The sequence below is a fragment of the Equus przewalskii genome, chromosome 1 (genome assembly GCF_037783145.1).
Source record: "Equus przewalskii isolate Varuska chromosome 1, EquPr2, whole genome shotgun sequence".
In the NCBI taxonomy this organism is placed as follows: Eukaryota; Metazoa; Chordata; class Mammalia; order Perissodactyla; family Equidae; genus Equus; species Equus przewalskii.
In genome coordinates, this window is record NC_091831.1 from 164,117,751 (window position 1) to 164,134,060 (window position 16,310).

The following is a 16,310-nucleotide window of genomic DNA, read 5'->3' on the forward strand; positions in this document are numbered from 1 at the left end:
AGGAAGAAGTGAGAGCAGGCAGTATCTTTTGTCACAAAATACCTCAAACTCTCTTGAATGTAAAATCTATTTGCATGTCATATGAGATTTGTGAGTAGAGATAACAGAAATGCATCCTATCCCAAACCTTCTTTATTCTTTAACAGCAGCAGCTGACACAAGAGAATAATTTCCTGCTTCACTGTGCTGACAGTACATCACCTAGATTCAGAAATTATATCCTCAGCAGGAAGGCAATAGGGTTTCTGTCTACACTGAAGAAACAGAAGGATAGAAAAATTACACAAAATAGCAATGATCTATTATTATTATAAAAGAAAAATCACACTGTATTGAACAGAATTTATTTTTAAATGGTGACACTCTAAGCAGAATTAAGTTTATTTTAAATTTCAAGTGTTTGGCCATAATATTTTTTAAAGAAATAAAAGTTTTGTTTATTTATAATCTTTAAATCTTGCAAACAAATATTATATTTCTACTCTTTTTGAAGTTTTTAAACAGAGGAAAAATTTTAATAAAATCAACTAAAACTTATTAGTCCTCTGATTTTATTTAATTATACCTAGTTTGTAGAACACTGTGTCCTAACCCAGATGGTAAATGTAATTTTTAAAATTATTTAGAAGAATGGTGATAAGTAATAATTAATAGTTTATATTAAAGTTCTGTATTACCAGAAAAGTTATTCTTCACTCAATAAGTAATAATTTCTGTGTGTGTATACGTAGCCTATTTATAAACTACTAGGTTTTCCTCTAATTTAGTTATATGAAATCTAGTGTCTTGCCTTATTCAAATTGATTTTTAAGATGTACGTTGGTTTAAGTACACTCTAGACGTCACAAAGAAGTATTGTAGACTCCTGATCTATAGTGACAAAGTACCAACCTCAGGTTCTACAATAAGTTCCTAGATTCAAATCTTTTTGTCATTTACTAGTCATGTGACATTGGGCAAATGACATCATTTTGTTCCCTCATCTGTAAAATGAGGATAATAATAGTGTCTTTCTAATGGGATTTGTTTAAAGATTAAATGAAAAGCTACATTAAAATACTTAGAATAGTCTAGCACATGGTAAAGCCCTAGATAAATGCTAGTTATTATTATTAACACCATTATTATTATAGATAAGTATGGCAGATTGAGCACACCCCCTTCTGAAACTCCACTAAAATGACAAAAAAGTACAAAACCGAAGGACCAAGAGAACAGTAGAGAAGACAAGAAGCAAACAAGAAATTCAACATGGTTTTAGAACATGAAAAACTCAGGCAAAAGACTAGTAACTGATTCAGTGCAGCAGAGGAAGCTGAAAACGAAGTGGCAGTAAAGGAGGATAGCATAAGAACCAAGAGAATTTGCCTAATGGAACCCCAACGTTAGCACCGAATACTGAGGAATTCTCTAAAAGTATGTAGAGAACACTTCTACACACAGGTTAACTACCACATTCCACATGTCTTCTTTCACCTCCAGAAGATCAGATTGTTGGACATCTTGAACCAGAGATGTTGCTGACTTAGAACTACCAAGCACAACACAGTGAGGAGTCAAGGAACAAGGGTCAACTGGACCTGAACTGGTTCCTAAATGTTGGCAGACATATGTAAATCATCCAGAAAGAATATCTGAAAATTCAATGGACAACCTTTAAAACCCCAGAGAGGGGCTGGCCCTGTGGCCGAGTGGTTAAGTTAACGAGCTCCGCTCCCAGCAGCCCAGTGTTTCGTTGGTTCGAATCCTGGGTGCAGACATGGCACTGCTCATCAGACCATGCTGAGGCAGCGTCCCACATACCACAACTAGAAGGACCCACAACGAAGAATATACAGCTATGTACTGGGGGGCTTTGGGGAGAAAAAGGAAAAAAATAAAATCTTCAAAAATAAATAAATAAAAAATAAAAATAAAATAAAACCCCAGAGAACAGATATACAGATACCACAATCTGGGATCTCCCAAGAGAAATTCTGGGTCTTTGCTTGATCACCCTAATGAAGCCATGTAGGCAGCAGTTCTTGCCTCCAGACACACAACTTCCAAGCAAATCTGTAGCACCTCATTAAGTCAAGGCTTTCAGAAAAGCCTCCAACACAACTAGAACCAAAAGAAACAGAAAAAAGTACTCAGAGGAAATATAAAGAGTAGAAGAAACCTTAAAAAAAAAAGCTATTATTGCCATCATCACAGACAAAGGAATGATAACTTAGCCACCAAATAAGAATGATGTGGTATGTAAAAAACAAAAACAAACAAAAAGAATAAACCTGAGAAACTAAAAACTTTAAGAAAATAAAAATAATAGCTGAAATAAAACATTCAATGAAAGAGGAAATCTAGAAAATCTCTGAGCAAGTAAAATATAAAGATAAAGAAATGAAAAAAAGGAGAGAAAAGATAAGAAAACTAGAGGACAAATTGAGATCAATACACGCCCTATGACCAGAGACAGAGAACAGAAAAGTGAGAGAACAGAGGAAGCAATGCCTTCACAATTCTGAGGAAACATTATTTTATAGCTTACAATTATACACATAAGGCATGTAAATGTGAAGATGGGATGAAGATATTTTCAAGTAAGCAAACATTTACGACTCCTTTATCAGGAAGCAGCTAAAAAATATACGTCTGTAAAACAAAGGAGAAAACAGGGGGAAGGGTCAAAGAGCATGCGATTCAGGAAATAAAGGACCCAGCAGTGGAGAAAAGCCAGAGGAAGTCCCAAGATGTCTGCTATGCATGGATGTAAAAAGCAACCAATCTACACTGTAGAACAAGCCATTGTGGAAAGGTCTCCACAAAAAAAGACAAATTTAGGCCAGCCCCAGTGACCTACTGGTTAAGTTCAGCATGCTCTGCTTCAGCAGCCTCGGGTTCAGTTCCCAGGCATGGACCTGCCCCACTCATCTATCAGTGGCCATGCTGTGGTGGTGGCTCACAGACAAAGAGGAAGATTGGTAACAGATGTTAGCTCAGGACAAATTTTCCTGAGAATAAAAAAAAGAAGACAAATTTGATAGAGTGTTTGAAACTATGGTTGGGCATTCAAAAAAATTACTAATATGCATATAACAGATCTGCTGAAACATTTAGGAAAAAAAAACCAGTAGGCACACAAAAAATAAGCAAATAAAAATGATGTAATTACTAACTTTAGAAAAAAAAAGTTGTAGGAGAAAGGAAACATAATACATCACTTCACTCAAAAAAGAACAATATTTATAAAATAGTGCTGATTTAACAAAAATTATTGGATAAGTATGTTAAGAAAATGAAATGATTATTTTGAGAGAATGAGGTGATATAAACGTAGGAATAGTAATGAGGTGATATAAATGTAGGAATAGTAAATCTCCAACTAATAAAATGGGAAGTAAATTGATAAAGAAAAAATTGATAAATCAATAAAGAACAGTTTAAAGGTGTTATTTTAAAGTATGGAAATGCCATAAGAAACAGATCCAAGAGTGCAAAGTGACTGCCCCGGAGGCTGGGGCTGTGGGAGAGGGTGAGCAGTGAGGCAGGGCAGGGCTTTATTTGGTTTCAAGTCTTTTAATACTATTTTACTTTTTAACTCTGTGCATACATTATTTAACTTTTAAAATCAATTTAAGAAAGTAAGTTAGATAAATTTCCTACTTACAATGCGAAATAACACACAGCTAATGTCAACTTCTAGATTTTAACAAAGTAATATCTCAATCATCCAGCACCGGCACGGATTCACATAAGAAAATCTAGAGAGGAACTGAAGTTTACACCTTCAAGTGACAAAACTTTCCTTTTTTCACCAATTGTTAAAAGATTTTTTTTAAAAAGTTTACCACACATATTCTTGAGTGATTGAGTATCACTCCTTACCTTCTTGATGATTACATGTTGTTACTGTGGATATCAACTGACATACTTGCATCAAGACCTCTGGGGTACACAGAATGTTCTATCCTACACTAAATGGCCCCAGGTCTGCCTTTCTTTATAATTTTAAAAGAAGAGTAAAAAAGGGAATGATTTGGTTTACTAAGGATTCTAGTTAACAAAACTGACTAGGACTTGAAAAAATACTTAGAATGCAATTACCAAATTAACAATACAGCAAGTATATCGTGCTTACTATATGTCACTGTCTAAGCACTTTCATATAAACTTCAGCTCTGTGAGGTAGGCGCTATTATTTTTCCCATTTTACAGATGAGAAAATGAAGGCACAGAGAGGCAAAGTGACTTAATGAGTTAGTAAATTGACTGAGTTGAGATTTGAACCCAGGCAACTTGATTCCTGAGCCTGTGATCTTTACGCTATGTTCTACTTAGCATTATAAATCTATTGACACAATATATTGTCTTTGATGATTTGGAAAACATTTTAGAACCTTGCAGGGTCTAAAGTACATAACTACAAACAATTATTATTAATCTATGAGAGATATATGAAAGTGTGTTCAAAATTAATAGACTGTCAGATACCAAAAGATATTCACCTTATAAATTTAAAATAAAAATTTCTCCCATAAAAAATTATAAATTGACAAAACAATATATAAGGCTCATGTAAACTAAATATTTCCACGTGTGGTTTGTCATATTTCTATTTTCCCCTAAAAATAGTAGTACCACTATTATATTTGGTAAGTGATAAAGTTGATTAAATCTAAACAATATAGCACAGAGGAACACGATAAACATTATCTTCAAAAGAATCACAATATGAAAGCTTATTAAATTTACCTATCTGATAACATAATGTTAGATTGCACTGATTCTAAGACACATATTCTTCCACAATTTTTTTTCTTTCTTAGTATATAAAGTAATGGAGTATCTTACAAACAATGGTACTTCAGATTTAATGAAATACGGTAACAGTAACAGATCACTTACTATGTGTCAGGCACTATTCCAGTTGCTTTTTACATATTTACTAACCTAATCCTCACAACAATTCTGTGAGGTGGGTACTCTTACTATCCCTGTTTCACCCATGAGAAAGCTGAAATGCAGATTAAGTACACTGCTGGAGTTCACGCAGCTACTGAGTGCAAGAGTGAGGCTTCCAACTTCAGCAGGAAGTCTAGCTCCAGCGACTGAGCTCTCAAATAGTACACAGTTCCGCCACATCACTACACAGAATTTGTCCCTTTCTCTGAGACCTGCTAACTCCTACTGCTTTTTTCATCTCTGAAACGGCAACTGCTTTTAGCTAGAGCACTTTCTGTAAACAGAACCGACTGTTTCTTTGGCTGTATAAGAATAAAGAGTAAAATTAAAAGAAGAGCTACGTGGTTGTCAGTGAATAAGGAGCATAAAATGGGACAATTAGTCAGCATTCATTTTTCTTCAATTCCCTGCTCAGCTGCTTCTCACCCCTTCACTTGTAATCCTTTGGGATATAAACTCTCAATATACTTTCAGTTCTGAGGGAAGACGTTTAAGCAGTGAATTGGCATACATGCGATGTACAATAATTCTCTAAAAACAAAAGTTCCAAAGTTTTCCACTACATAGACAATTTCAAATTCATGCCTGAAGAAATTATATACCATGGTAACTTTAATTAATAGTGTTGAAGGAAGAAATGTTCAACAATTTTAATCACAATTACCTTTGCTATTAATTTCTATGTGAATTAAAGTCATTCTCCTTTGGTAAATAAGGAGAACCTCAAACACTGTTAAATAAGGTAACAATCAAGAACCCACTGCTTACATAATTTCATAACCACGCGCTGCTTTACAGTGAAACAATACTATTCACTGAGGGCTTAGTCCATTATTTTGATAAAGTTTTTTACAGACATCATCATTCATTACAGCTCTTCGCAATAGATACTACTATATCCATGTTTATACTGAGAAACTGTAAAAGAGGGATCAAGAAACTTGCCCCAAAATCACAGAGCTGGCAAATGATAAGACAGAAATTCAAACTCAGTTCTGCCTGACTTCAAAGCCTTTGCTCTTTTATATATTGAATAGGGTGTTAGTAAAATGGGTTAAAATTAGAACAAAACTGACAGTAACCATCCCATTACTACATAATTTGCAAACAATATGGTAATAGACTACTTTAGTTATAAAAATATGCCCAACAGGTATGTCTGGTTTAGTGATTCTGTGAGATAAAAATGTTAAACCCTTTACAGAGATAATCTTGTATGTCAACTATACCTCAATTGCTTTACAATAATGTGCAATTTGTATTTATGTAAGATGCCATAAGTCCTTTTTGAAAAAGTTAAAGTCATAACATGACATAATGTCTTTAAAAATCCTCACAATAAAATTTACTTGAAGGTACCTGCAGTATATATGAGATACGTAAACTGATTTAAAGGAATTGTGTTTTCTTCACACAGTATTAAAAAAAAGTTAAACCTTTAAGCACTGCACCTGAATTTTAAATACATTTGCGGACAATTTTCTAAACTGTATCATACACATCTCTAACTTCTTAAAATGTAATGAACATAATTTAAACATTTCTTGACAGATCAGGGTTATCACCGTGAGCAGCAGCAATTACACTGTGCGGCAAGGTCGCTATAGGTGTAGAGAGTAAGAGATGAAACTTAAGAGCTATTGAAGTCAGTAGGAGTCCTGTAACTTTGTTAAAGAAGTCCATGCTGAGAAAACCCACTTTTGTCATCGCTCCTTCTCTCTCAAAAAAACCACAAGAGCTGTTTGACTTTGTTCTCCATCTATATTCACTGTACCTAGACTCTTGTACTTTTGTAAGAACAAAAGGCTATCCTTTTTACTATCTCGGTAGCTGTTTGACTTCTCCTCTACCCCTAAAGTGAACTATCCTGTCACTGATGGGTTTTCTACTATTTTACAGTGCTGCCCTAACCGGAAGCACCCTTCCCAGCCTCCGAGGTTACAAAGACATTCATCTTCTGTCTCTCCATCGACTTCTTTCTGTTCTATCTGCTGCTGTCCTAGCACAACAGCGCTGCCAAACCTGCTTCCATAGTCCACCACTCTCCTCCCTGTTCTTTTCTCTACCTTTTTCTTTCTTGTCTGTCTAGTCTCTTTTATACACAGTTTCTACATATAAAAGACCAAAACTTCGGGGGCCAGCCCGGTGGCGTAGTGGTTAAGTTCACGCGCTCCACTGTGGCGGCCCAGGGTTCCCAGGTTCAGATCCCAGGTGGGGACCTAGTACTACTCATCAAGCCACACTGTGGCAGCATCCCTCAAAAAACAGAGGAAGACTGGCACAGACGTTAGGTCAACAACAATATTCCTCAAATAAAAAAAGACCAAAACTTCAGTGCAACATAAGGCCAAAAAATGACAAGAGATTGGAGACACAAGAAAGAGAAAAGGGAGACCATGGCTCATGGACGTTTGCAATCGAGCACTGAGCACTGTTCCATGGTAAGCACGAAGGGTTATTGCATGGAACTGAACTAACCACGTAAAACAAGCAAATCACCAACAAATGAGATTAACTAACTTAAAACCAGGCTCACCACCTTCTCTCTTTTTACCAGTTTTCTTTTTAATCTTCCTTAATCCTTGACTGACAGAAGAAAAAAGCATGAGAATGCAAACAGAAGGTAGAATTCTTAAATAAGAAAAGACATCACAAAATGGGCATTCGTATAGAAAAAAAATCGCTTACAAAAGTGATCCATGACAGTTCTAAGAGAATTTAAATGAGCAGAAGGAAAGAAAACATGATACAACTGAAAGATAGGCAGAAAAATGCTGCATGGTGGATAAAAATAGAAATGAAAACATATTTTGGATAATAAAACTACATGAATTACATGAATGGTAAAATACTCTTTACATTGTAAAATGAAAGGCTAAAAATGCCATAAGGAGTGCATAACAAAACAGGTTAGCAAAATCTTAAACACTTAATGAGTAAAGAACTTAAGCAGTGCTTAAGGTTACTGAGAGACATGCTACATAATAACAGATTCACATTTCTAAGAAAATATCGTACCTGTTTTGAAGGCTATTCACAGAACTGTTCTATATTATCACTGGCTTTCAAGTCCAGGTCTAACGCATTGTCATCAAAATAGGAGTTACCATTAAAAATCGACTGTAAGCAGAGTGCCATATACATGTGCTTTCTAGTCTGCTACAATGGTTAAAACTAAGTACCTAGGGAAAGTGATTTAACTCTTTTGTGCTTCAAGCTTCTATTTATAAGAATAGATCCTACTTCATCAAGTTATCGGGCAGATTAAATAATACAACCACAGTGTGTTGAACACGGCTTTGCAAATAGTAAATGCTCAATAAATGTTAGCTATTATTATTATTACTAATACTATTATTATTTTGCTACACTTTCTCCCTTATCATCTATTCTCTTACCAACTAGCTAATAAGGAAATTAATCCCATAATATGGCCAAGGCTATGGAAGCAAAAATTTTAAGACTGAAATAAAATAACAGATACTGAGAAAAGGGAGCCACCATACTCTTCTTTCTTACTTGGTATTTCTTATTGACACTGGTAATTTCTATCATCAATAAAAATTAGGGAAAAACAAGAGGTCATCATAATAAGAGAAATATAACTTACTATGTTAGAGTAAAGCAAAAAGAATAAATCCATTTATACAGTTTTTGAAAAGGCTAAATGCTACTTTAAAAAATCTTCCCTAAGAGATCAATCCTTAGACAACCATCCTGTTTTTCTTTTCCTTCTCCCAAAACTAGAGCCCAGGGATATATCTTCAACAGTACTTATAAATACCTCTCACATACAATGAATTCCATAAATATCTGGAAAATGAAAAACAAAGAATCCATTTCACTTCCTATAAAAACACTTGCCTGCAATTCAACTCACTTTTCCCAATAAACTGCAAAAATGACGCCAATTACAATCCAAAAACCAATACATTAAGGTCTATATACTCTTGGTTTAAATTTCAAAATACTATGTAAAAATAATATACAGTATAATCAATTTGGAATGTAATTCAAGAATGCCTTCAGAAAAATTTATTTCTAGTTTCTCTTACTTGCATTATCCTGTGACATTTACCCATCTTGATTGATTTAAATAGTTTGGTGGTGCTTACAGTAACCCAATCTGGAGAACTGTTAAGAAGATCACTTCTGTTCTGTACATGGTTATTCTATACCTGTTTCATTTCCACTCTTCTGCTTCATTAACTTTCCATTTTCTCAAATCTATTAAATCTGAAGTAGTTATCTCAAAATGCAAAACATCTGATAACATTTTAAGGGTTTTTTCCTGCTCAAGATGAACTAGTTACGCTTTTTTTACTTAATAGTTTTCCAGTGGATAATCAATAAACTTCTGTGCACTACTGCATCTTTACTGAGAAAAGCCTAACAAATATTACGTCTATTTCTGCCTGTATTTAAAATATCTGAAGAGTTTTTTTGATATTTACTATGTGATACATCTCAACCCAACAAAAATACAGACAGGACTGCTAAAGGAGAAAGTCAAGGAAAAAGTGGCCATAAAGAAGGAAATGCTGGGATCTTGGAAAAAACTAGGCAGATAATACCGAGACAACAGGAGAGATTTAAGGAGAACAGAAAAGATTCACATGTTTTTTAGAGAATCCCAGTGTACTTACTACCTGTTTTTGACACATATTGCTAATTACTGTTTACAGTGTAGTAACTGTTGTTATATCGTCTTTCTCAAAACTCCTTGCAGGCAGTAATTCAGGATCCCATTTCTTTATATCCACCACCATCGACTAACAAAACAAATGCTATTCGGAACAAATATTTGTGGATGAAAAATCTAAACCCACATGGAGGCAGTGCTGGACAACATAGAGCATGGACGCTGGAGTCAGACAGACCTGCAGAAAGATGAATCTTCTTCACTTACCAGCTGCATGACTTTGGGCAGGTCACCTCATTTTTGAAACGGTTTTAATACATGTACAGACTTCCAGGGTAACTGGGGGAAATAAGATAATTTTGGGGAAAAAAATCTAGCATACTTTTATGTTCGGCAATATAGTAAGCTAGATCCCCAGACCAGTCCTTCTGCCTGAAACATCCAAATACATTGGAAAAAAATATTAACACATTCTTCAATGGCATTTGTTAGCTGGGAAAAAAGTAATAAATACTGAATTCAAGACCTTAATGATGAGGGAATCCAGAAGGATTTAGTAAAGCATTTAAGAAACTATTTACTTTGAAGACATTTGATGAACCAAGATAATCTGAGCTTCTGTCTTTTTATCTTCCTGACAGTAAGGATTAGGATAAGAAGTGCAGAGCATGTCCAAGGTGGGCAGCTGAGTAAGAGAGTCTCCAATAATCCTGACATTGATGAGCCGTGTCATCACCGGAGGAGTGAAAACATCCTCTCACTCTCTGATAATTCCCCCAGCAAACACACTTGGAAAGAGGGGAAAAAATTTCTGGGAATTCATAACCACAAGTCCACCTTCAAGCAGGTTTTCAGGCTGAATTTATACCCCAGTGGTTCAAATAACCTCAAGCCACAATTCAGTTTCAAGTTGTTCCAACTAGGAGGGACCGCATGCACCTGGCAAAAATTCCTTCAGATAAATTGCTAAGAAAAATTAACAACTAATTTACGGAACACACAAGGAGGCCTGGCTGCATGAGTGAGAACCAGCAGAAACAAGAGACAGCAGAATTAACCAGGGTTTAAAATAAGTAAGCTTAATATGTTTCAAGATATAAAAAGAGCCTTGAAAACATAAGAGCAAAGAGATCTGAAAAAGAATGAAACAGCACTTCTAGAAATGAAAAATAACTGAAATTAAAGAACCTAGCAAAGTATCTTGCATATAGAATATCATAACACTTTTCTTCCCCATTTTCCTCCCCAAAACACAAACATTTTGATCAAATGGGGAGCAAATCGAATTATTTAAAAGCCTGAATTACAGCATGCATTTGTGTGCACTGTATTCAATCATATTTCTTAACAACAAACTAGACAATTAAAATATTAACAAAGACAGAGAAGTGGATCAGAATGATATATTTGAGTGCTAAAGAATGTTTCCAATGCAATTTTTAAAAATTAAGTGTTCCCTGAAATCTTACTTGCTTTCTTTAATTTATCTAGAAAATTCTGTTTATCATGCAAAGTAACTGGATAAGCCTCAGATCTAGATATAGTGCAAATTATCTAAACTTCAAAGTGGCAAAACTGAAGATGTAAAACTTGCCCATTATTAATGATAAATAATTACCATACGCAGTTTCAACTACTGTATACTTGAGACCATAGCCTAAAGCAATTTCTTAGTTGAAAAGAATTAGTCCCAGATTACTTCAAATCTTTACTTTTTAACCAGAATACTATTTCATCTGTTGATCTCCCGTTTCAGTATCACAAATGAAACAAGCCCAAACAGTTTTGAAGCTCTGATTCAATACATACTTAAACAAAAGTCCAGTGTTTCTGCTACTTAATGATGACTCTATACCTTCCATTCCTGGTTCTTTACCTTAAAGGATCTCCAGAAGCAAATGTCAGAAAAGATAAGAGGAGGAAACCATTTTCTTCCTTATTTAAATAAAGATACAAATTATTAAAGAATTTTTAAACACTAAATCCATCCTCAGTCACGGCGGTTAGAGCATAGAAAATCTTGTCACTGGCAAAATTGCAGTTGTCAAGACAAACTGCTCATCAAAACAGATTAAGTAAAAAATAAAACTGGCTATCTATTACATATATAATATATATGTGCATATATATACCTGTATACATATATACATATGTGAATATATTTAAAACCAACAGATAAAAGTTCCAGAGGCATTTTATTCCTAAAACAATTCACAAAGGTACACTACTCCGGTATGTGTACCACCTCCTGAATCACCTCTTTCAGTTGTTCAGTAAGCACTGTTATGATACTGTGATGTGCTGAAACAGAATCTTCCCTAAGTTTTATATTATGCAGACATTTCACCTTTTTAAAGTACTGCAAACTAGTCTTTACGCTATTAAGTTCAATGTATTATCATTTACATTCTCTCTTGTTTAATTTTCCCAAATCTGTGAAATGCTTTTTTTTCATAGATCACAAATATGCCTAACAAAAGTCTGTTTCCTGGCTTAATCTACTGTCCACATATATGCAGAACTGGACGGGTCACAAAGCTTGTTTTCTCTCTTCCTCTCTATCAACCCACAGACTTGACTATAGACTGCAGGAATGGGGAGCAATAATTGGTGATGTGTTACTTTGGTTTAGAGACTAAATAGCATGGATCAAAAGATTTTGTTATACAGGTAAGAGAATGATTAGGGATACCTTTCCTATTGCCTGGGTTTGGAAACAAGGACCCAAAGAAGAGAACAAGAATGAAATAAGTATCCTCACATTCTAAAGAGAAATGAAACAACTGAGGCAGACGGTCCCTCCTCTGGGAGTACTCCTCCTCTGTGGTGCTGTGAGACAAGAGAACGATCTCTACAAACTGAGTCTCTTCACAAGAAGAGACTACCTTTTCACTCCTGGCTTAGAGGAGTCCTTAAGTATCAGACTACGCCCAATCAGCTAGAACAGAGAGGGCCTGAAAGAGAGTTCTCTAAGGATATCTCACAGCAGGCTAACTGTGCAGTAGGAGACCCCAGGAGAGCCCTTCACAAATTCAGAACATACACTCTATGAGAGAGCCACCATTTGGACACCTGCCACATAGAAAAAGGCATTAATGGCCAGTCAGTTAAATTACAGAGGCAGCAAAACTCAACAGAATATTACAAGCATAAGCTGAGTCAAGTAAAAGTAAAGTTTTGCCCATTTCTTTCTATTCAGACCCAACACCTAAAGGAGGGAGAACCAGAATTGTGGGAGGGAAGAGGGATCTCAGAACCAATCCACACTGCTACTGAAACAAAGAGAGAAAGACAGAGAATGAGAAAGAACAGACCACACTAACCCCAAGTTCCCAGTGCCCAAAGACAGACTAGTGCTGGGGGAGAGGAAGACCTTTAAATCGCATACGAGATCCAAATTTCATATTACACTAGACTGGAGGGCTTTTTTAAATGACCAAAGACGAACGAGAAGCTATGACCTATGCCAAGATATGACCCCAGTAGAGTCTATACAGATCACAGCTGCAGGTTAACATTCTACCATGGAGAAAAACAGCAAGAACATAAAGACTGATGCAAGGTACAATTCATAGGTAAAACAGACAAGAATTGGAAACAATCAGAGAAAGAAGAAAAACAGAATAAAGAAGAGAACAAGATCAAAGATATCATTTTTTCAGTTTGCATAACTTGAAAGTCACCAGTGCCAATAACTGAAACAGAAAACAAGAAGAAAGTCAAGTTTATAAATTATGAAAATAAATACTTTTTGACATTCTGAGTTCTTCATTCACCCACTTAGTCATATATGCAATAGATATATATGGTGCACCTACTTTGTAGAAGACCATATATGAAGTATTAGGAATAACTAGATTTAGATGGTCAGGAAAGACTTCTTAGATGATGAAATATCTATGTTGAAACCTTAATGACATAATAGGAATAGTGGTGTATGTGTGTGTGTCTGTGTGTTCAAGAAGGGGTTAATACAGAAAGATAACCAAATATATCTGGGAAGAGGAGTAACAGGCCAAATCATGTGAACCATATTAAGGAACTTGTACTTCCAGGGTAAAGTAATTCACAGAAAGATTTTAAAAAAGGTTTAAATAATCAGATTTATTTGAAAGACATGAAATATATCTATGATGAGATGTACACAAATGAAAGTTCAAAACAGTTTCGAGCTGAAAATATGGTCTTAAGAATGATCTAAATAAACATAATAATTAAAGTCAGAGGAATCTACATGGGCAAGGACAAAACCTAATGTAACTTCTACATTTATGGGATGGTTAACAAAAAGAAGCCCATCAAAATGCCCAAGAAGATAAAGTTAAGGCAAACAATAAAAGAAACAGGATCTTACTATGTCAAGAAAGTCAAAGGAGGAAAAGCACCAAAGTTAAGAGAGTGGTTATCAACATGGAATGCTCCAGAAAACTAAGAGGGTGATGACCAGATGACCAAAGAAGTGAGTTCAATGAGTTAAGGAACTAATATGATACTAATGAACTTTAAGAGAGTTAGGTAACTTCAGGAGTAGCAGAATGCTGAGAAAATAGAAACTCAGTATACAGATTATCTTTCAAGAAATCTCATGGTTATGGAAAGGAGAGAGAGGCAGTAACCATAAGGGAATTGTCAGAATCAAAGAAAATAATTTAGTCTTTTATAATGTAAGGTAAGTAAAAACTGAATCTATTTCTAGGCCAATGAGAATTATCTAATGAAAAAATAAAAAGTAAGATCCAAAAGAATGAGATAATAAAACAAGAGTCTGAAAAAAGTAAAAAGAAACAGGATAAATGATGGCCTCAAAAGAGGAAGAGAAAATTCCCTCTGTAGAGACACAGGCAACAATTAAAGGCGAAATTACAGAGCAATCTGAAGTATAAAAGAAGTTGATGGAGGTCCTTGAAGATGATCTAACTGTGAAGAAAGTTCATTCACAGAGTATGAAGGTGTTGGGGTGAATTTCCAGGCTGACAAAGATGAAAAAAGTTCAAAAAGGAGGTACAGGATAGAATGCTCAACAGAGATAAACAAAAGGATAATAACAAGAGGTGGCTCAACTGGAAATATATGTTAGATTGAGTAGAAGAATAAATTGCCCAACTTTAGTCTTCGATCTAGAGATGCTGAGCAACCCCAGAGCAAATGTACATAAAGTGGATGATAAAAGAAGCTGAGCTACATCAGCTCTTACATGTATAGCCTAAACACTGACAGTTCAAGAAAACAAAGATTGCACATTTTTAAAGATTTTCAAGAATAGAAATGGATATCATAAAATTGGAAAAAGTGAGACGACAATGATATGATTAGTGTACAGTGTAACACATTGACTGCTACCTTGGAAATGTCATTCATTCTTAACCTAAAGTCATTCCATTCTGTTAGTTTCCGCATACTTCCTTCTCCCTAATGGAGTCTTATTGTAAAACAATGTCTTAGAGCAAACAGCTCTGGGTTTCCACTTTACACAGAGCCACATAAATTAGTGGTCACTGAAATTGAAACTGAAAAATGTTATGCGAAAATAGTTACTTTAATAACTTCAAATGTCTTAAGTTAATCAACTACTCCACATAAAGGCTTTTCATATGAAAAAGTCTTAACTGTATTATAGTCAAATATCTCATAGGTAAATCCTAAGTAAATAATTCTCTGAAAACTGCAAACACCCCCTCTACCGTTTAGGAGTTTTGGTCATTGATGTAGATTTGAGTATGTAATAACTGCAGATTTAGAAAGTCTTTGTAACATATTGCGTGCAATCCGATTTAAGATAAATAAAAGTCTAAACTACTTGCCATGGACTAACAGGCCCCCCACAGTCGTCCTTGTCTGCCTTTTGTCCTTGCCAGCTTCATCTCTTATCGCTGAGAAGAGATTTGGTCTTCAATATCTTTGAATCTTAAATATCTTTGAATCCTCCGTACATAGCAAAATGCCCAGTATGTAATCCATACTTAAATATTTGCTAGCTAAATACATCGATAAATAAATAAATGTTGGAAAAACTGGAGATCTTTCACTAGGTTAACACCAAATTTAAAGAAACAACATGAAAAATTACTATCAGGAGTATGTTAAAATTCCAAAATTATATTTCATACTGTTATAACTTTTATTAAATATGACCATAGTCTAACTATGTTTTAATTGCTTATGTAGACAAATCTTAAAGCTATTTTAGAAGGCTGAAAATTAAAAGCCTGATTTCAGCATGCTGAAATTAACCAGGTAATAACATGAAAACTTCAATATGAGAAACTTTAAAAACAAGTCAAATATGGGAAAATTATCTTTATTCAAAGAAATTTTTTACCTCATAATAGGATATGGTAAAAAGACCATGAGCTTTGGAGTCAAATAAACTTGCATAAAAATCTGTCTCTATCAGCTGTGTGAAAATAGTATAATATAGATATTTCCAAGTTAATATATAAGAATGAAGTGTAAATAATATATAAGAATGAAGCAGAAACCACAAAAATGAGCACTGATACTAATGGACGATTTAAGAAAGAAACATGTAATTAATAAGCATGCCAAAATAAAATCTTTTAAGTCACAAATTTTAATCCATAATTTTGAGACACAAAATTGAATTTCAATGTTAAACATAAAAATGAAGCCAAATGCATACAACATGTTCTTGCCCCTATAATCCAGGAAACCACAACCACCACAGTTTTCCTTTTCTACAACAGTGACTAAACAAACTTCCTCT

The 16,310-nt window shown here is 34.7% G+C and overlaps 1 protein-coding gene across 4 annotated transcripts in view; it reads right to left on the minus strand.

Annotated features, from left to right (window-relative positions):
• The window catches only part of NOVA1 (NOVA alternative splicing regulator 1), a 148,795-nt gene that overhangs the window by 111,293 nt on the left and 21,192 nt on the right, over positions 1-16,310 (minus strand). The gene's annotated exons all lie outside the window — the stretch shown is intronic.